The sequence below is a fragment of the Engystomops pustulosus genome, chromosome 4 (genome assembly GCF_040894005.1).
Source record: "Engystomops pustulosus chromosome 4, aEngPut4.maternal, whole genome shotgun sequence".
In the NCBI taxonomy this organism is placed as follows: Eukaryota; Metazoa; Chordata; class Amphibia; order Anura; family Leptodactylidae; genus Engystomops; species Engystomops pustulosus.
Window position 1 is genome coordinate 107,647,414 of NC_092414.1, and position 22,345 is coordinate 107,669,758.

Consider the following 22,345-nt stretch of genomic DNA (forward strand, 5'->3'; position numbering starts at 1 on the left):
TGCGGTGGCTACCTATCGATTGGGGACATTTGCTATGGCTACCTATCTACTGGGGGGCATGTGTAGTGGCTACCTATTTACTGGGTGTATATGCTGTCGCTACCTAGCTACTGGGGGCATGTGCTGTGAGTACCTATCTACTGAGGGGCATGTGCATACCTATCTGCTGGGGGTATGTACCTATCTACTGGGGGCCTGTGCAGTGGCTACCTATATACTGTGAGGCATGTTCTGCGCTTGCTACAAATCTAATGGGGGGCATTTGCTGTGCTGGATACCTATCTACTGGGGGCATATGCTGCGCTGGCTACCTAACTACAAGGGGCTTGTGCTGCGCTGGCTACCTATTTACTGTGGGGCATGTGGTGCGCAAGCTACCTATTTACTGGGGGCATGTGCTGTGCTAGCTACCTATCTACTGGGGTCATATGCTATGCTGGCTACTTATCTACTTTCTACTTAGGTACTGAGCGCCATGTGCTGCACTGGCTACCTATATACTGGTGGGGCATGTGCTGCACTGACTACCTAACTACAGGGGGCATGTGCTGCGTTGGATACCTATATACTGGGGGACATGTGCTGCGCTGGCTTCATATCTACAGTGGGGTATATGCTGTGCTGGCTACCTATCTACTGGGGCCATGTGCTGTTCTGGCTACCTATCTACTTAGGGGCATGTGCTCTGCTGGCTACTTATCCACTGGGGGGTTCATAATGTGTCTGCTTAGAGAGTCCCCACCCACACTCTGGGATTTTACACTGACCATAACTGAGTAACAGAAGTAAATTGTAAAGTATGAGGTTAAAAATTTTCTTTATTGTGTAAACATCACTAGCGGATTAAAATTTGAGGATTTTCTTTTGTGGGCAAACCCCTTTAATCATCATAGTGACCTATCCATTTAGTCAGTGATTTCATCATTCATGGTCTCCAACATGGCACCTCTCAACCCACATAGCTCACCTCTCATTCCGAGTCAACAGCACAGTTCCACTACTTAATCCTTGTTCCTTAGAAATAGATCGATCTAATGTTTTTCTCCATAAGGTTTTCCTTCTCATTGCTGATCCCCATCATGATTCCACCCCACATTAATGTGACTCTATCCATGATTACTGACATTTCATCCAAAATCAGAAGATTTATGAGGGCCTTTTACCCCCCCCCCCCCCCCCCCATCAAATCCATCTCTCCACTGAGTCTGGCATTTTCTCTTTATCTCGCTCCATTCCTGAGTAATCAATGTCATTGTTATATTGTTATATCTCTACTCTACATTAATACATTTGGTACATATTATACCATTGCAGAATATTGACTTTATGAATTCTTCTCATCATAAATTTGTGATTCTTAGTAGTATACTACACCAGACTATAGCGAGCAGTAGACTTGGGTGGGGTAGATAAGCCTCCTGACTCAGAGAGCATGTGTCACTACTGAACACTGGAGACTTCTACCAATGATGTGCCAGTTATACATGGTTTATGGACTTTATGGTACAATATCAGAAACTAGGACACAAAAGAGAATGAACCACAACCAACCTCTAGAAGACATTTCCACTGGCACAATTTTTCTCTAGTCCTCACAATCATGTATGAATGTCATTATTTTTGAAGAATGAAGTATGAATGCCATTATTTTTGGATCTCCACTGTCAAATGGGTGAAGCCAGACTGTCTGCTGCAGAACACGTATCAATTAGAAATCCTATTGACTTCAATGTAAATTTTGTGTCATCCATTATCCTTGCATTTTATTTCCAAACGGAGGAACAGTACTGCAGCCTCCATAACTTTTTTCCATCCAAAAACGCATGGGTAACAGATCCCTGCCTAAACGGAACATAACGGATGACATTTACATTGATGTCAATGGGATTTTAAGTGAAATGTTAGAACTCTGTTAAACCTTTATTTACTTTTTTGACAGAGGGAAGGAATTGAAAGAAGGAAATGTAGTGTCAAATGAGCCTTATCCTGCTTTGAGTTATTTTTCTTATGTTTTTGGTTTTTATTTATATATACATTGTTTTATGTACATTGTGTTCTTAAGTTTTTACTGAAAATATTAATATTTAATATTTTAAATTGGAGCCATTGTGGTCTTGAAATACAAGTCTTCCATCAAGCTCACATAACAAGATATCTTTCAATGTATATCTCTGACATGAAAATATAAGCGAAATGTGAACAGATTCTAGCATGAGTATAGGTGGGGTCACTGAACACATTATCAAATGTCATACAATTTAAGAGCAAAGTCCACGTCTAGTAAAGGAAGTGTGGGTGCTTTGAAACATGATCTTACAACTTTCTTGCTCTCCAGTTGGATTGCATTAAGTAGACACACCTCTTATGACAAAAAAGGCAGTGCACAAGACCATTGATACTATAGAGGGGACAATCTCTGGCAGCTTCTCCATCACTGACAGGGAAGGTAAGCTATATGCACATTCTTTAAATATATCTAAAAACTAGAGGGGTTTCATAAATAAACACTACAAGTAATTCAGATTGCAATAAGCTTTGCACTTAAGTATATGCTATAGAGATACTCTTTCAATGAATTTAATACCATATTTTATTTTTAATTTAACTATATTATGTTTACAATCTCTTGCACAACATATTTCACATTATTTAAATTACTTACATATCAACAACATATATATGTTAATATTGCTATTGTGTATGCAATTGTAGTCACATATTTATTATTGTTTTTTAAATATATTTTTTAGCATTTTAAGTTTTTCAATGCATTCCTATATCTCTCTCTACTACCATCACTAATGATTTCAGTATGGCTTTAGCCAAAAGGTCACATTTCTTAGGAATTTGCATTACCCCCCTGGAACTGTTAAGTGCCATATGTTGAGCAATGTTCTGTTTTTCTAGTTAAAAGCTCTATACACATTAGGACAAAATTTAAACCAGGTTTAGACCCTTATATAGACATAAATGTGCAGTATAGATTATCCAGTATAGAAAATGTTAGCTTGGAAGGCATATACTTGTTCTCACGTAGTCATTGTTGACACAATGTATTGTAAGAGGCTAGAATTCTAACAATTTTCGACAACTTGCATCATCAACATATTATTTGTACAGTAATGTGTACAATGGTTATATATAAATGTGAAAAAGAGGTTCAAGTGTTTATTGAAATCCCCATTAGAAACCAATGCACACCCTTCACATTTTTACAAACAAATGATCGATTTGCTGCATGTGGCCCCTAAAACGCCTAACATAGCAGGTCCATACTGCCAAGAAGAAAAATTTATTTTATCTGCGTCTTTAAAGCGCAGATAAAATTGTTAATTTGTTACTTAAAATGTTTATGATTGTATATGTTTATTTTTATGCATTCTAGAGAAGGGAGGTTATACTACAATACAAATTCAATGCTAGATGCCACGATCGGGCTTCAACAGCAGCAGTTACTGTCAGGTGTCTGCAGTGTAACACAGCAGACATCTGCCCAAGAGCCATGGCCATACACCCTTGACATGGATCAGTCTGTTAATTTACATGGTCTGGTCCCCAAGAGGTTAAACAAGGGGGTGTCAGTGCTTTATACAGACTCGCCCTCCATATATGAAAATCCCATGGAGAATGTATCATCATCAGGAACTAGTAAAACAATATTTGTAAAGTATCCTAAGAGAAATAGACCATATTCACAAGTAAATGCTCATTTCACTTCCAAGTAGGTTTGTCTTCCAATGGTTCTTGGGAGCCCATTGTTGTGTGTTAGAGCTTACGCCTACCAGAGGATTCTCTGGTTCTCTGGAGGACTAGTCCAGCCCCGTATATATATTTAATAAGGTGCAGTATATAAGTAAATTAGGGGACTACAGATGTTAAATGTCCAATATTGATCTTCTGGTACTGTATACAGAAAAAGATATATGGTAGAAGTTAGGAGAGGGAGACATATTTTAGGTCAAGTTTTTAGGGGCACTGTATCTAAATTAATTAGTTGAGGGAGCTGTATATGATTCAGGAAGAGAGAATTAAGGTGAGCACTGTGTATATTCTAATGTTGTTAGTAGGAAAAGTATATATTTATTAAATAAAAGTGCCGAAGCCCACATAAGGATGTACATAAAGAATCCATAGGGGGGGGGGGGTATTCTATAAAATAACCATGAGGGGGCTGTTTGGTATGATAAACTAGGTAATATTTTAGTGAACAGGAGACAGGAGGAGTTTTACATTCTGAATTTTTAATGCCACCATTGGTGAGTTCACTGAAAGTGGGCCTACTGAGGCTACTGAATGGGCCTAGTGAAACCTGAAGCTGACCCTGGTCACAGTATATGATTTGAAATGTATAGGGGCACAATTAGGTCTTTTTGATGTTTTCATATAATATATTACAGAGTGGGGGACATTCAGGGAATGCTACGCAGAAAGTAACTATGTTATTTTTAAGTCATCACCGGAAGAAGTACTTATGAAGGTCTGTACCTGATGATGAGATGATCAGATGAGAACACATATCACCTATTAGGGCGACAGTATGATATCACAATATAGTGTGGCTTCAGAAGTGGAGGCCCATGATAGCCTTATTTGTGATTTTCATTGATATTATTATATTATATTATGGTATATATACAACTTTATTATTGCCATTTTCTAAAATTTTGGGAAGGAATAATGTTGACACATATTTATTTTAAGAAAAACATAACAGTAAACAATAGTCAGGGAAATCAAAAGTTGAGTTGTAGCTTCCTTAGGATCAGTGCTCGGAAATTACATTTTCCTAGGTGGATGTAAATGATTTGAGTAAAGCACAATAATCTGGTCTATACTATACACAGCCTCTTTACAGTTTTAGAAACATGCAGGTAAGATGTTATTTTTGAGTGTCAGTGGGGACATATGACTTTGCAGACTTACAGAAAGGTATAAACTAACTTTTTTTGCAGTACTTTTCATCACTGAGCATGCTGTGTGCAAAAATTGGAAGCCACTCGCTCACCAACCAAACACACAATGGTGTCTGGATAGCCCTGGTGTAAAAGATGATTTCACTTATAGGAAAAAAAGGATGCAGCACTCCAAAGTAATATCAACAAATTCTGATGCACAAAGGTGCATCAGACAACACATGAGGTAGACAGCATCGATCAACACGTTTCGGCTTCAGCCAGTCACAGCAATGCCTTAATCATGATCTACCAGCTTCACAGTTAAGAAACGCCCGCTTAATGGTCACATGAGCCTATCACCTAAGATCCAGAGACCTTCTGGATGTTAATTTTGGACACCAGAATTCCAAGAGGCTTGAATTGCCATCAGGATTTGATACTGTATTATTAAAGGGGTTGTCCACTTTCAGCAAATAATTGATATTGTTTGTTTAACGAAAAGTTATACAATTCGCCAATATACTTTCTGTATCAATTCCTCACAGTTTTCTAGATCTCTGCTTGCTGTCCTTCTATAGGAACCTTCTATGTTTACTCCAGTAAATAGAAATCATTCCGTGTGATGTGATGGACACGCAGGTGCACAAGCCGTTATAATCACAGAGAGTAATAGGAGTTGTGTGATAATAGCAACTCGTGCACCTGCACCTCCATCACATCACCATTAACAGATTTCTATTCACTGGAGTAAACATAGAAGGTTCCTATAGAAGGACAGAAAGCAGAGATCTAGAAAACCGTGAGGCATTGACACAGAAAGTATATTGGAAAATTTTATAACTTTACCTTACCCGAACAATATCAATTATTTGATCTTGTTTGCTAAAAATGTCATATTTTTGACGTTATTATCTTTTGTCTCTTTGTTTATATTTTTCCAGTATCCTATTTTCCTATATGGTAAACAGTATATACATATGCTTCATTGGCAGTGATAATTTTGTTTATCAAAATGTGACATAGATTATAATATCACAGCACTTACTGATGTTATTTATTGATATGTTTGGGAATTTCCCCACTATACGACTGTAAAGGATTATCTTATACCAGCTTTTGAGTGTGGATTTTGGAAGGATATATTTATCTATTTTCATGTTTTTAATTTTATCAACCCAAATAGGTCAGGTTATGGGGGGGATCACGTGACTGTTAAGTGGGCGTTTTACACCTCCTTAACTGTATAGCTGGTAGATCATGATTAAGGCATTGCTGTGACTGGCTGAAGCTGAAACGTGTTGATCGAAGCTGTCTTCCTTGTGTGGTGTCTGATTGTTAGGGATTTTTATGCAGGGCCCCAACAGCCCTCTTGACCTTTGTAAGGTGAGTCCTAATTAACCCTTTCATGATTGAACATAGAGACCAAGACATGTCAATCTCTTAGTCAGGATCTTCCCCTTTAATAATCAAAATGCATAATATATATCAGACAGAAGAGTCATCAAAGGGGTGTGAATAGTATACTGCAAAGCTATTGGACATCAGCATATTCTAGGAAAAAAAAGTGAATTAATTGTGCTCAGTTCTCAGAGACCTTGTACACAGATATTGTTTATACTAAGAAGAAGATAAGTGGCTCCAGAATCATATTATTATGCAGCTTCGAGGACAGACTGGCTTCTCATTAAATGTCAAAGGGTATTAGCTGACAGGCCAGCAAACAGGTAACATAAAATGAAGTTTGAATCATGACATTAACTTGACAATGGTCAGGGAACATGACCGCTGTATCTAAGATGGCGGACAGTAGTCAAGATGGCGTCCGAAACCAGTGCGACCTCCTTAACAATTCCCCCCTTTGAGCTTTGCTGGCCTGTAACTCCATCCTGAGCAACCTCCTCAAGCTCCAGGTACCCACAGGTAGGCTAAGCCCTTACCTGCTGGACTTGTTAACTCTTCACCAGATCCCCTGGAGGCTGGTCACTCAGGGGTTACAGGCCTGCACACTCAAATCACATCACTGAGATCCCATAGTTCACAGGTTTGTAAACAGGCAGCATCATCCTCCGCTCCGGGCACTTCTCCTGACGGCCATCTGGGACATGGTGGACTTGATGAGGGGGACCACACAGCACACCATAAGTGACAAGAGCAAAATCACAATCCCCAATATTACCCCCACTTAAAGGAAACCCTTCCAATCCCCCAACCACAAAGTGAAGGACAAAGTGTCCACCCCAGAGTTTCTCTTGAGTTCCCTGGACAGTCCTTTAATCTTTTCACGAGCATGGGTAATGGATCCATAGGGGGCGATGTCATCTGGGATGTACATGCAACAAGCCACTCCCACCATCTTACAGACTCCTCCCTTCTCAGCAAGGATCATGTCCAAAGCCATGCGGTTCTGGGAAGCATCTCCGGTATAATTCACAAATCTCTGTTGATTACAATAAAAAAACAGTTACCCAACCAACATCTTTACTCATAGCTCTCTGGGGAATAATGGACTCTAGACCTGCCCATATCTGACTGTGGGCCTTGTACTCATGTGGGACCCCCCTTGGTGCTCCCACTGTATCTATATAAACGTTGTCATCTAGGTGCTTCTCTCTCAGACCTCCAGAATCCTTTGGGATTCTCTACCTTTTCTTTGTGTCTGATCAAACTTATCCCTGGGGATCACGAGGAAGGAATGCACAAATCTTATCACTGTACACTCACCTTCCCAGCCTCTAGGCCTGACCTGACTCTCCTATCCCCACAAATCCAGTACACATCAGACACTGCTAATACAGGGTTACCTGTGCTGTCAATGGTAAAGAAGGTCATTGTCGTGTTGCACCAACCGTAGGTAAAGTCTCCTACCCTGGGGGCATCGTGGTCACCCCTATAGATACAGTGATAGTCATGGTTGGGGTGTCCCTGAGCATACAGTCAGTCAGAAGAGACCAGCTAGCAAGAAGAATAAGTAAGTTTGCAATAGAAAGCGTGGCAGCATGCTGACTTCCCTCTAGCTTCACAGACGTGGCACTGGTCAGCAGGACTTGGAAAGGACCATCGTAGCGAGGCTCCAGACTCTCTCTCTCTCTCTCTGGTGTCTCTCTTCACCACCACGTAGTCTCCAGGCTCCAGGTTATGCATCCTGAGGTCTCTGTCTGAATCTGAAAAAGGAATCAGAAACACTTTTGCTGACCTTTTCCAAGGCCTGGCTCAACTGTGCGGCATATTCCACTTGGTTTCCTGTCGTCAGCTATAGGATCTGTGGAAAGTAGAGGCCTAGTCTGGGTGCACAGCCAAAAAGTACTTCAAAGGGGGACAATCCCATCTTTCTGTTGGGGTGTGGTCCTAACTGAATGATGGTCAGCAGGAAAGCACTCACACCATGGTTTCCCTGTTACTTCCATGGCCTCCCGGATCTCTAACTTAAGAGTGCCGTTTAGTCTCTCAACCCCACCACTAACTTGGGAAAGGTAAGGGGTATGCAGGGCCTGTTCTACACCCAGGAGGGACGAGGTTTCAGGTCTTTACTTGTCCAGTGAAGTGGGTTCTGCGACCAGACTCTATGGTCTCTGGAAGTCCAAACCTGCAGAAAAATCTCACTCACCAACTTCTTTGCCTCAGCTCTGGCAGTAGCCTTGGTCATGGGAGAAGCTTCTGGCCACCCTGGAAAGAGATCAATGCACACAAGCACGTACTCCTACGTACCACTTTTTGGTAGCTGGATATAATGCATCTGCAGTCTCTGGAAGGGATACAGCAGCTTGGGTGTCACCTTCTGTGGGGTCTTTACCACCTTACCCGGGTTGTGGCGGGCACAGACTATAAAGGCTTTCACTAGTCTAGTGACAGGGGTAGTAATGCCCGGGGCAAACCACTTGCGGTTTATGAGCACTAGCATGGCCATTTTGGATGTGTGTGTGTGTGTCCGTGGGCTACTTGACTTACTGTCGGGTGCAGGGCTCCTGGCAGGCACACCCTCTCTCCCAGCATCCAGGTCCCATCAGCATCTGGGCTCCAGCTTTCCTCCACTCTTCCTTCACTTCTGATGACACTCGGGCCACCAGGGACTGGAACACCTGTGGATCAAACTTTTAGCTCAGAACTCAGCGCTGAGACTTCAGGACAGTCTCTGGGTTCCATCTGTGCAGCTGCCTTCGCCATCCCGTCAGCCACATACTTGCCCTTGGCTTGTGGAGTCACCAAATTGTGTGTGCTTTTCCTTTTATTATCCCCACCTCTTGTGGAAGTAAGAGAGCATCCATGAGCTCTATAACCAGCGTGCCATGCTTAAAGGGGTTCCCTGCAGAGGTGAGGAAATCTCTAGCCTTCCATATGGGTTCATAGTCGTGTTTAGACCCCAGAACTATACCTTGAGTATAGATGTTCGCCCTTTTACCTTCCACCAGCTGTAGCACTTTCCTGAGTGCCGTCACTTCACCTCCTGCGTAGACCTGTGTGGAGGGAATGGTTCTGCTTGTACTACCTCATGTGCACCACTGACCACTGTATATCCAGTGTAGAACCGTCTGTCTTCTCCTGCAGACCTGGAGCCATCTATGAGAAAAAACTCAACATCTGGGTTAATCACCCTTCTCTCCCCCCCTCTCTGAATCCTGGAATACCGGTGATAGAATGAAGGATTCAGAGCTGTGCACCTTATCAGTGTATCCTGGGGCATCAGGAGTGCACACTGGAGTCTGAGCTGTCTGGCCCTGGCTCACATGCTTGGGCTGTACTTGGGTGAGGACACTGTGCAAGGTATGTGGGGTTTGCACTGTAACTGAGTGATCTAGGGTCTAGGATCAACTCACTGGCCTTGCTGAGCAGATTGCTGGCTGCAGCTACTGACACATGAGGGGCTCCCCTCACGACTGAGTCTAACCGGGCCTAATAGTGGGCCACTGGGGAGGCCACCACGTTCCTGGGCTAGGACACCTGTGGCCTACATACTCAGTGCAAAATAAAATAAAAGGTATGGTTCAGTGGCATGTGCCTAGGGCCGGGGCAGACAGGATTTGCCAGCTTAAGGCTATGGAATGCATCAATTGCCTCCTGACTAAGGGCAAATGGGGAAGAGGCAATTCAGTCAGAAAGGGGCAGCATCAGGCTGGGGGCAGCAGACCTTATCCCAGGCTGCAGGAGCTGGCCAGTCCTAGAAACATGTGAAGAGGCTTAGGGCCTCAGGGCAGGGGCACATTCTGGACTGCCAGCTTTCTTCCCTCTGTCAGGTATCTGCCTGGGGCTGAGAAGCAGTGGCCTAGGAAGACCACCTTCTCCTGGCAGTACTGGAGTTTGTCTCAGGAAACTTTGCAACCCTTCTGGAACAGAAAACACATAAGGTCAATACATGCATCCTGGCAAACAAAAACAGTAGGTCCTCCGCATACTGAAAAGGAGAACATCCAGTAAGGGGCCAGTCTGCCAGTCTACTCCCTGTAGGGCCGTGGGGTATTGGCTGGGTGAGTTTTACCCCCCCCCCCTTGTGGGAATCTACATCAGATATACTGGAATACTGAACTGGTAAAGGCAAATAGGTACTGGTAATCCTCATGTAGGGGCACAGAGAGGAAAGCATTTGCCAAATCAACAGTGAATAATATGTCACTCTCAGGGACTGCTGCCAGTTTGGGCTAGGGACCACTGGGCTTCAGTACACTCATTGGCAGCTTGGAGGTCATGGACCATCCTACATGTATCCAGCTGTTCTTTCTGAGTCTTTTCTTGACCGGGAATGGGCTAAAATCATCATCGGACTAGCAGGGGAGAGTTCTACAATGAAAGGCGATAACTCTGTTTGGGGGGGCTGTTCTCGCTGACATCCTTGTCCATAACCACCCCCCCTTGTCTTGCCCTGTGGGGGCCGTCTCTGCCACTCACTACAGTAATGTCTCCTCCCCGCAACGCCCACTTGGGTTGGTCAGTTGAGACTTCCGGAGATGTTGTCAGTCTCACTTTGGCGTGGTCTGTGAAACATCCTCGATTCCCTCTGTACGTCAATGTCCCTCCACCACATCTCCAGCCCAGTGTTCTATGCTACCTATAAAGTTCTGGCCAGACTCCAACGTCTCAATAAACTCCAGGTACACTTAAGATGGTTTTTAATCAAAAGGGAACAAAAGTCAGTCATAGGCTCTGTAATACAGTTGGGGGGCTCATTCTTGCTTAGTCTGTTCATGGGGTACACAGGAGGACATCACATCATACTGTATTCTTGTTCCACAACCAAATAAATTCCTTCAAGTCTTTTTTAGATTGTCAGGGAGAAGTCTAAACACAGCGATCTACCCCTCCCAAATGTAAATGTTCTCACTAGCCTGTAAACCACGAGATAACAGAACACAGAATCCAAGCAACTCAATATGGGGAAATTCAGTTTTCCGTGAACATCAAGGTCACTGACAGACACAGCACATGTCAGTTCTTCACAAAACAAAACGCAGCTCCAACAGCCCCCACCCTTTTGTTAACCCCTTAAATGCCAGAAAGCAGGTACCGGAGACATTGTAACACTTTTTATAGTCATTTTTCTCTAATTGTCGGGATCAATAAATTTGAATAATACTCAAACAACCTCCATCCCTCACTCCAAGACCCCTAGCAGACGCCCCAAGCATGGTCAGCTGTTTTCCTACAAAGCCCCACAACAGCTTTTATGGCTGCCAACAGCAATCAACTTTCATCGACTTGAAGGGAATATAACTTAAAATGGCCGCCACTGAAAAATAAACTGTCTTAAAATGGCCGCCACTGAAAAATAAACTGACTTAAAATGGCCGCCACTGAAAAATAAACTGACTTAAAATGGCTGCCACTGAAAAATAAACTGACATAAGATGGCCGCCACTGAAGAATGGTAGGGCGTGTCATCTTCTCTAACCACCAGATACAGGGGTGGAGTCTGGATTACAGGGGCCATTTTCCACTCCAAGGAAAATATAATTAAATCTCTTTTTCTCAAATTCTTTCCACATCAAAAACTTTGAAATGTCCCTTATCGCCTGTCTCTTTCTTCATTGGGCACTCTGAAGGATTCCTGTCACTCTGTCCTGGTCCGTCCGTCAAAGTCAGAGGCTATAAGTGTCTGTTTCCAAATCTGATCAAGTTTTCTCACTTGTACAATCATCAGATCATCTGACACATCCTAAATCCTTCAATACTACTTCTCACTTCAAACACAAAACTACCAGCCCTTATGTCCGATCATGTCAACTTGCACTTTTCCATCAGTTCTACTGAACTCAACAACCTTCTGTCTCTGTGCATCTTTCCCCTTCATGTGGGACACAATCTTTCTTCTTGCCTGCAATGCACTTGGCTCTATTCCAATTCACTACTCATCACAAGTGTCCATAATCACAATACTGTCAAAGGAACCTGTCCCCACAGACTCAAGAGGGTCTCACAACGGATGTCGACACCTCGATTTACTGACCCCAAAGAATCTAGACACCTGAGTCTTCCACAAAGGACCCAAGACTAAGTCACTGCCTGACTGGACTGACGCTAAACTAAGTCACTGCCCTCAGACTGACCCTGCAGGTCCACAAGGGAATCTACACTAGATCACTGCCTGACTGGACTGACGCTAGAATAAGTCACTGCCCTCAGACTGACCCTGCAGGTCCACAAGGGACTCTACACTAGATCACTGCCTGACTGGACTGACGCTAGAATAAGTCACTGCCCTCAGACTGACCCTGCAGGTCCACAAGGGACTCTACACTAGATCACTGCCTGACTAGACTGACTCTCAGGTCACTGTCCTCAGACTGACTCTCCAAATCGCTCTCCTTCAGACTCGACTAGTTCTTAGTCATACGAGACCGCTCAGACTCCCGAAGAAAGTCTAGCGCTCACCTGATCAGGGCGGGTCTCCGCAATCTGAACTTTGTCACAATCTATGGGAAAAACCAGTCCCAAACAAACAGTATCCCAGACACTATGATAATCCGACTATCACAACAGAATATCTTCCACTGTAGCATTGCAGACATCTAAGGGTTACTACTTCCTGTCTCACTGCTTCAGCTAACACCACAGACTGTCTGTCCATCCGTCACTGTCCAGTCTCTGTTCAGTCTCTGTCCATCACCTTACAAAGTGGTTCTTTGCCAAAAACTCTGAGCTTAGGTTACAGTGAACAACAGTGGCAAATACATAACACAGAGACAGTCTTACCCGGTCCGTCCAACCAGTGAACCAGAAGTGACATATCAAGGTAGACAATAAAAAATTAATATCTTACCCTGAGAGCTCTCTGGTCAGTTCTGTTCACCGAGCCGGCGGGGACACTTCACGGAGGCTGTCTCGGTGTTGTTGTTGTTTACTCCTAAACCCACCCAGATGGACGCCAAATATTGTTAGGGATTTTTATGCAGGGCCCCAACAGCCCTCTTGACCTTTGTAAGGTGAGTCCTAATTAACCCTTTCATGATTGAACATAGAGACCAAGACATGTCAATCTCTTAGTCAGGATCTTCCCCTTTAATAATCAAAATGCATAATATATATCAGACAGAAGAGTCATCAAAGGGGTGTGAATAGTATACTGCAAAGCTATTGGACATCAGCATATTCTAGGAAAAAAAAGTGAATTAATTGTGCTCAGTTCTCAGAGACCTTGTACACAGATATTGTTTATACAAGAAGAAGATAAGTGGCTCCAGAATCATATTATTATGCAGCTTCGAGGACAGACTGGCTTCTCATTAAATGTCAAAGGGTATTAGCTGACAGGCCAGCAAACAGGTTACATAAAATGAAGTTTGAATCATGACATTAACTTGACAATGGTCAGGGAACATGACCGCTGTATCTAAGATGGCGGACAGTAGTCAAGATGGCGTCCGAAACCAGTGCGACCTCCTTAACACTGATGCACCTTTGTTTTTAACTTCTTAAGGACGCAACCTGTTTGTAAGTTAATGCTCATTAGTTTTTTTAAATTTGACCAGTGTATCTTCCTGTGGTAATAACTTTTCACCACTTTAAGATATCTCTGTAAATTTTGAGACTGTTTTCTCGTGAGACATTGTAGTTTATGTCAGTATTATCATTTCGGTGATCAGTATCTTTTTTGGGGGTTAAAAATTCAATAATTTAGGAAAAATGTGAAAAAATTACAATTTTCAAAGTTTCAAATGTTCTACTTTTTAGACAAAAAGTCATACCACATTTTTTAAAAGAAAGCCTTTGCCATTGGTCTTATTTCACATGTCTGGATTTGGAGTGCCATGTCATGTTCGCAGGGCCCGTGAGGTACCAGTACAATAGAACCCCCTGAGAAATGATACCATTTTGGAAACTACACCCCTCGAAAAATTTATCTGGGGTGTGGCGAGCATATTAAACCCCAACATGCTGGTCAAAATCTAATGCAAAGTAAATGGTGCAAAGGAAAAATAAAGTTTTTATCTCAAAAATGTTATTTTAGTGCCTAATATATTGTGCCCAACTCATGGCACTTTAGACAAACACCCCAAAGATCATTCTGTGGGTTGTCCTGAGTACAGAAATACCACAGATGTGCCAATAATTGACAGGCTGGGGACACGGCAGGGCTGAGAAGGAAAGGAGCAAAATTTTGCCTTTGGAGCTCCAATTTCACATGTCTGGATTTGGAGTGCCATGTCATGTTTGCAGGGCCCGTGAGGTACCAGTGCAATATAAACCCCTGTGAAATTATATCATTTTGGAAACTAAACCGTTCAAAGAATTTATATGGGAGTGTGATGAGCATTTTAACCCCCAACATGCTGGTCAAAATCTAATGCAAAGTAAATGGTGCAGAGCAAAAATTGTGTTTTTATTTCAAAAATGTTATTTTAGTGCCTAATATATTGTGCTCAACTCATGCCACTTTAGACAAACATTCTGTGGGTTGTCCTGAGTACGGAAATACCACACATGTGCCAAAAATTGACAGGCTGGGGACACGGCAGGGCTGAGAAGGGAAGGAGTGAAATTTTGCTTTTGCTGCACCCTTGTCACTAGACTGGTGTTGGGGTGCCCCTGAGGTACCAGTACAATAGAAACCCCCGTGTAGTGACCCCATTTTAGGAAAGGGCACCCTTCAAAGAATTTATCTAAGGTTGTATGAACATTTTAACCACTGAGATGAGGGGCAAAATATAATACAAGATGAAGGGTGCAGTCTAGAAATTGCAATGTTTTCTCAAATGTGCCATAGTAGGAGAAATGTATTCAGCCCAACTCATGCCACTGTGGATAAACACCCTAAAAATCATTCTGTGGGTTATTACGGGTATGGAAATACCCCATATGTAGCAGTAGTCTACAGGCTGGGGACACGGCAGGCCTGAGAAGGGGCAAGCAAAATCTAGCTTTTGGAACACCCTTTTCACTAGACTGGTGTTGGGATGCCCCTGAGGTACCAGTACAATAGAAACCCGCAAGTAGTGACCCCATTTTAGGAAAGGGCAACCCTCAAAGAATTTATTTAGGGTTGTATGAGCATTTTAACCCATAAGATCCTGACTCAAATGGAACACAAATTGAATTGTGTCGAGTAAAATTTGCTTTACAATTTCTCAAAATTTGTCATTGTGGTGTCAAAAGTATTTTGCCCAATTCATGCGACTGGAGACAAACACCCCAAAAATCATCATGCATGTTCTCCTGGGTATGTGGTAATAATCTACAAGATAGGGCTCGGAAGAGAATGGCATTTGGAGTACCAACATTTACATTTTTTGGAACAGTACAGTAGAAACCCCTGAGAACTGACACTATTTGAAAACTTCATCCACCCATGAATAAATCGAGGGGTGTAGTGAGCATTTTAACCCGACAAGTGGACCACAAGGATGATGCATAATGGATAGTGCATAATACAAAATATCCATTATGTCATCTTGTGCCCAGATCCTGCCACAGGAGACAATCAATCCAAAAATCATGATGCGACTTCTCCCTTGTCCTTGTACCTAGGCACTTCAGAAGTCCCAGGTACTTCAGCACTACTACGAAAACGCCTTCTCGGGGGTTCCTCAGAGTCGCTTTGTGAGGATGAGGTGGACAAATAAAACGTCCCCCCACACTCATCCCCACTAGCAGACTCCGTATCGGAGGCCATATAATTATATACCTCCAAGTCAGTACTGTATATGTCTTTTTGGACATGGTGGTGTGGATAGTAACCAACCTACACAGAACAACACTACTCCTCCACAAAACGCCTGCTCCTCCACAAAATGCTTACTCCTCTACAAAACGCCTGCTCCTCCACACAACGCCTGATCCTCCACACAACGCCTGCTCCTCCACACAACGCCTTCTCCTCCACACAACGCCTACTCCTCCACACAACGCCTACTCCTCCACACAATGCCTTCTCCTCCCCAAACGCCTGCTCCTACACAAAACGCCTGCTCCTACACAAAACGCCTACTCCTCAATAAAACCCCTGTCCTCCACACAACGCTTGCTCCTCCACAAAACGCCTGCTCCTCCACAAAACGCCTATTCCTCCACACAACACCTGCTCCTCCACACCACGCCTGCTCCTGCACACAACGCCTACTCCTCCACACAATGCCTTCTCCTCCACAAAACGCCTATTCCTCCACGCTACTTCTCAACAGAACGCCTACTCCTCCACGCTACTCCTCCACCGGACGTCTACTCTTTCACGCTACTCCTACTCCTCCACGGTACTCCTAGTCCTCCACGCTGTGCCTGCTCCTCCACAGAACGTTTACTCCTCCAGGCTACTCCTGCACAGAACACCTACTCCTCCACGCTACTCCTCCACACTACTCCTACTCCTCCACAGAACGCCTACTTCTCCACACTACTCCTACTCGGATGCTGAGCATTATGTCACTACGCTCAGCGGCCGATATAGCAGATGTGGAGCGTGAACAGGTTAATATTTTTTTGTGTGTGTGTGTCAGAATTTTTTTTTTACATTTAACTTTTTTTATTTTTGCTTTTACAATATTTCTCTGTAACTGAGGCATCTATAAGAGCCTCAGTTACAGGGGAAATGCCCACCTTTCACTGTTCAGAGCTGTACTGGGTCTAATTAGACCCAGCAGCTCTCATTAATCCCTTTAGACCGCCGATTAATACCTTTAGACCGTCTATGGAGCCGGTGGCCGTGAGATTCACGGAGGAGCAGAGGAGACGTCGCTGCAGACTCCGGACCTACGTCCGGTGGTCCAAGAGGAGTTCATGGAATAAAGAAACTTCAGAATTTATTGCTGCTACTTTGGATTGCTGGGTCCTTTTTTCCTATTTGTGAGCATGTTGTGTTTCCAACAAGGAGTAAGCAGAGATTACTAGGCAATTACTAGTATAACACACACAATACAGGAATATTGTTAGGCCTCCTCTTCTAGCAGTATTAACACCTTAAAGGACACCTGTCATAAGGTCTGTGTCACTAGTCCTGTCACCTCTTCCTGTTGGAGCAGCTCACAAGGATCCATCACAGCCTTTATCTAGTTATTTCATACATTAATCATTATAAAAGAATCTATTCTTTATCATATAAATGAGGCTGGTCACATGGTCAGAGGCAGTGTTGTCACCCGTGTTCCCCCTCCCCTTTCCTCCCCCTGCTCATGTCTGTGTGTAATGTATAGTAAAGCATGGCTAGTGTGTGCTGTATCTGCTGACATGCTGCATCCTCCTAATATACAGGTGAGACACACAGACATCAGCTACACATGAATCTGACATGTTCTGCTGTAACATGGCTGCCTGGAGCTGCTGTATCTCTCCTATACACACACACATGCACACACAGGCTGCAGGGGGTGTGGCCACCAGCACCAGGAAGCACATCATTATACAGCCTCACATCATTATACAGGCTGTCAGTCATGCACTGGGGGTGTGGCTGTGCCTCCCACTCATGAATAGAGTGGACAGCTTGAATATGCTAATGCTTCATTGGACATTTCACAGGTCATTTGCATACAGCTTTAGGACCTCATTGCTTAGGTTTACAGGCATGTAGAGGGACAATGAAGGGACAGAGGCAATGCTCTCTAATGGCAGTTTATGAAAATATATTTAGTTTAGGGGGGTTATTTTGCATGACGGGTTCTCTTTAATGACTACCATATTGTGTTCTTACGGCAGTTTAAGGTACTTCTTCCAATGCAATGCCTTCCTGTGACACCTCCTCAGAAGATTACATTACATTGAGTACTGTTGGTGCTGTGACTGGGCTGTGTTATCAGAGCTCAGCCATAGCACTAACACTCAGAATTGGATTAGACACCATGGTCATACATGGATTGTGGTGTCTTAGCATGGGAAAAGAGGGTGAGCTGAGCTCCCTCTGCCACCCATCGGCACTCCACAGCAGCGATTACAGGGTGTAGATTATGTCACAGGCAACCCAGAGGTTCTCGGAGGGACCACCTGTGTTGCCTATGGTAGCTTTCTACTGAGGTATTGCCTAATACAAAGCCTGTCACAAACTGATACTACATAACTTGTGCAGTGCATTATAAAAGAGATCAAGTGATATCCTGTCAGTGCCCCCTTGTGGGGCAAAGTAATAAAAAAAGTTTTTTAAAAAAAAGTAGTTTATGTAAATAAAAAGTAAAAAAAAACACCAACACTCAAAAATCGCCTGCCCTTATAAAATTAAAAAGTCAAATCGCACATATTTTATACTTCCTAACCGCCCCTACAACCTTAAAAACCCAAGCTAAAAATCCATAATAGTATAAGGAAAAAGCAATATCCAAATGATGCAAAAAATATATTAAACACAATCAAAAAGCTTTATGGACCCCATATTTTATAATGCAAAAAATAAACTCTCATGCAGCCACATGCCACAGCTTTATTAGAAAAAATTATGTCATATTTGCATTCTTTTTTAAATGTACTGCATAGAAAGGGTTAATAAAAGTTAAACGGTAGAACATGTGAAACCCAAAATTGTGCTATTAAACATTACATTTCATCCTGAAAAAACAAGACCCCTTTCAGGTGTGATAACTGGAAAAAAGTCATGGTTTGTGGAAGTCTTGACAAAAAAAAAAGAAAGACATCCAGAGCATGCCTTCCTGGGAGCCATTGTTAGGCTCCTGGCTGCTGTATCCATAGATACCTCTGTGTCGTGTAGCTACGGGAGAATTCTTCACATGTGTTGAATGGTACTTAAGAAATCACAAAGGGTTAATTTGGCTACTGGGACTTAGGCATCTCTCAGACAAAAGCTTGTCTCAATGCTTGGCTCATAACTGATTGTCACAGTGATAAAATTACTTTATGATACATAATTATAATTTTGTCAGTAAAACACTATCATTAGAGCGGCTCCTTACAACAGTTCTATGGGGGATATTTATCAGGACCTCCTGCGTACCGCCAGTGGCACAGAGGCCCTGAAATAATCGCAAATGCTGGGGCGTGAAGGGGGGGGGCACGGCTGGCCGAGTGGAGGGCGCGGCCGGACGGGAGTGGGCCGGCACGGGGCGTTACTGTCCCCGCGCATGCGCACTCGCTGCTGCCGGCGACTTTTCATACGTGAAAAGTCGCCGGCTGCGTCTTTTTCTACACCAGGCAGGATAAACGCTGCGCTGCTGGCAGCCCGATACATCAAAAGGGCCTGAGCGCCAGCGTATGATAAATATCCCCCTATGTCTGTCTTTGGAGCTCCGCTGCAGTCATATTAATTTAAGTGGCTTTGGCCCTTGATAAATCTGCTGGCAGTGTTTTTTGCTGTTTGCGACAGTCGCATGAAATGTTGGAAAAAACCCCAACAAAAGTCGCAGTATAACCAAGGTGGGGACTGGCGTAAATATGAGCCAAAATGGAAATTTGCGACAAATTGCAAATCATGAATTCAGCCATTTTGTGAAAGCTAGTCTATGCAAATAATAAATTTGGCGCAAGCAGGGTCTATGTCAAAGTGACTTTGCACTGTCCTCCTATGTTCATTTGGCGCAATGGAAAGTCGCACAACTGTGCCAAAACAACGCTAAACATAGACAAAAACCCTAATGATAAAACCCCCTGAGGATGTATCCAGTGTGAGTGCCAAATTTATAATCACAGAGGTGAACACTTGTCCTTCATATGGAAAAGAATAAAATAATAGAATAACAGAAAGCAAAGGCCTTCTACTGCAGACCTCCATTTATCAAGCAGTTATTGCAAAGGAAGATTAAGAATATTATAAATTTGCTAGTAGATGTTGCCTGTACAATAAAGGGTGAAATGCATCACTGCATTAACAAATCTATTGGTTCAGATTATATAAAACATCAGATTCTGCAGGGCAACCTTCCACCGTGAAACACACACATACTAAATGCTATATTGTGAAGGGCTATGCCAAACCATGCCACCCATACGTGTTTTTATTTTGCATAAGACTATGCAAACAACTCCTGGGAACTAGATTTATGAGATGGGACGTCAATAGAGATGAGCAGACCTGTCGTTCTCAACTGACTGAAGTTGCCCCCCCCCCACCTTGTTTAAATCTAACAAAATTGGTGTCAAACATTTGTGCTAGTTTGTGCAGCAGACATTTTTGTTTGTACTGCTATTGGTTTTTAAGATATTAATAAAAGTTTCCTGAGGTCAACCAGCCCCCCCACATTACATAAATAAACAAACTGGTGACAATCAATTATGCTACGTTTGTACTAGTTTGTGCTGCTTTTGTTTTTAAGATATTAACAAAATTGTAAGGGTCAAAAGGTCAGACAGCCCCCCATCCCCACAGTAACCAAATCAAACAAAACTGGTGCCAAACGTTTTTGCTTTGTTTGTGCTGGTTTGTGCAGCAAAAACTTTTGTTTGTGCTGCTATCATTTTAAAGGTATTTTTAGGTGTTCACATAAGTTAAGGTGTTTAGGATGAAATGGTAAAAAACAAACCTAGTGACACTTCTTTGGTTTGATCACCAGGAGGTGCTAGAAAACAAATTGGGGCACATTTACTTACCCATCCACGTCGCCATCCCCGATCCGAATGTCCGAAGATCATAGATAGTGCTGTGATTCACTACGAGGGTGCGCCGGATATCCTGCATGTGTCGCTCCCCGCTCAGGTCCCCCGGAGTGTACCTTCTTTTTCCCGGTGTATGTAAGTGCATGGCTTGTGACACAATTTAAATGTTAAATCCTGCGCTTAGTCCAAATCAGTTGGATCGTCCGATGGCTGCACAAACCAGCACAAACATAGCACAAACATTTGACACCAGTTTTGTTTCATTCAGTTAATGTGGGGGGGGGGTGCTGGCTGACCTTTTGACCTTAACAATTTTGTTAATATTTTCAAAACAAGAGACAGAGAAGATCAGAGAGGGTCAGTGACGGAGACAGTTAGTGACAGAGACACAGAGAGAGAGTTAGATACATTAGAGACGTTCAGAGACAGAGATGGTCAGTGACAGTATCTTAAAGAGACGGTCAGAGGCAGTCACTCAAAGAGACAATCAGAGACCGTCACTCTAAAAGACGGTCAGAGACAGAGTAGGTCAGAGAGGGTCAGTGACAAAGACGGTCAGTGACAGAGACAGTCAGAGGCAGCCAGAGATAGTCAGACACAGTTAGACACAGAGAGAGTTCTATACATATAAAATATTTTTGTTAACCCCTTAAGGACGCAGGGTTTTTCGGCTCATTTCTCGCTCTCCAACTTCAAAAATCCATAACTTTTTCATTTTTACGTGTACAGACCTGTGTGAGGGCTTATTTTGTGCATAACAAATTTTACTTTCCCGTAATGTTATTTATTTTAACATGCCATGTACTGTGAAGCGTCACGTTCTTGTGGGCTCAGTTTTTACGACTTTCACTCTTCGCTCCAAATAACACGCCTACTTTATTCTTTGGTTCGGTGCGATCGCGGTGATACCACATTTATATAGGTTTTATTGTGTTTTAATACTTTTTCAAAAATTAAACGAATGTGTACAAAAAAGAAAAGCATTTTTTTGCCATCTTCTGACGCTAATAACTTTTTTATACTTTGGCGCACGGAGATGTGTGAGGGGTCATTTTTTTCGAAATGAGGTGACGTTTTCATTGTTACCATTTTGAGGTCTGTGCGACATTTTGATCATTTTTTATTTCATTTTTTATGTTATGTAAAAAGGTGTAAAAGTCGCATTTCGGACATTTGGGCGCCATTTCCCGCCTCGGAGGTCACCGCCGGCCGTAACCGTTTTTATATTGTGATAGATCGGGCATTTTGGGATGCCGCGATACCTAATATGTTTGTGATTTTTACTGTTTATTATGTTTTATATCCGTTCTAGGGAAATGGGGGTGATTTGAATTTTTTATATTTTATTAATTTTTTTTATTTTTTAAACTTTTTTTTTTCACAATTTTTTAGACCATCTAGGGTACATTAACCCTAGATAGTCAGATCGCTCCTATCATATACTGCAATACTTCTGTATTGCAATATATGGCATTTTTGCAGCACATTCATTACAATGAGCC

General features: G+C 42.9%; 1 protein-coding gene across 1 annotated transcript in view; it reads left to right on the top strand.

Annotated features, from left to right (window-relative positions):
• Positions 1 to 2,384: 2,384 nt before the first annotated feature.
• Positions 2,385 to 22,345, top strand: part of HYAL4 (hyaluronidase 4) — a 33,260-nt gene continuing 13,299 nt past the window's right edge. Inside the window, exon 1 of the mRNA XM_072147024.1 lies at positions 2,385 to 2,446. The gene's annotated coding sequence lies outside the window, so the exon portion shown is untranslated. The remainder of the gene's footprint in view (positions 2,447 to 22,345) is intronic.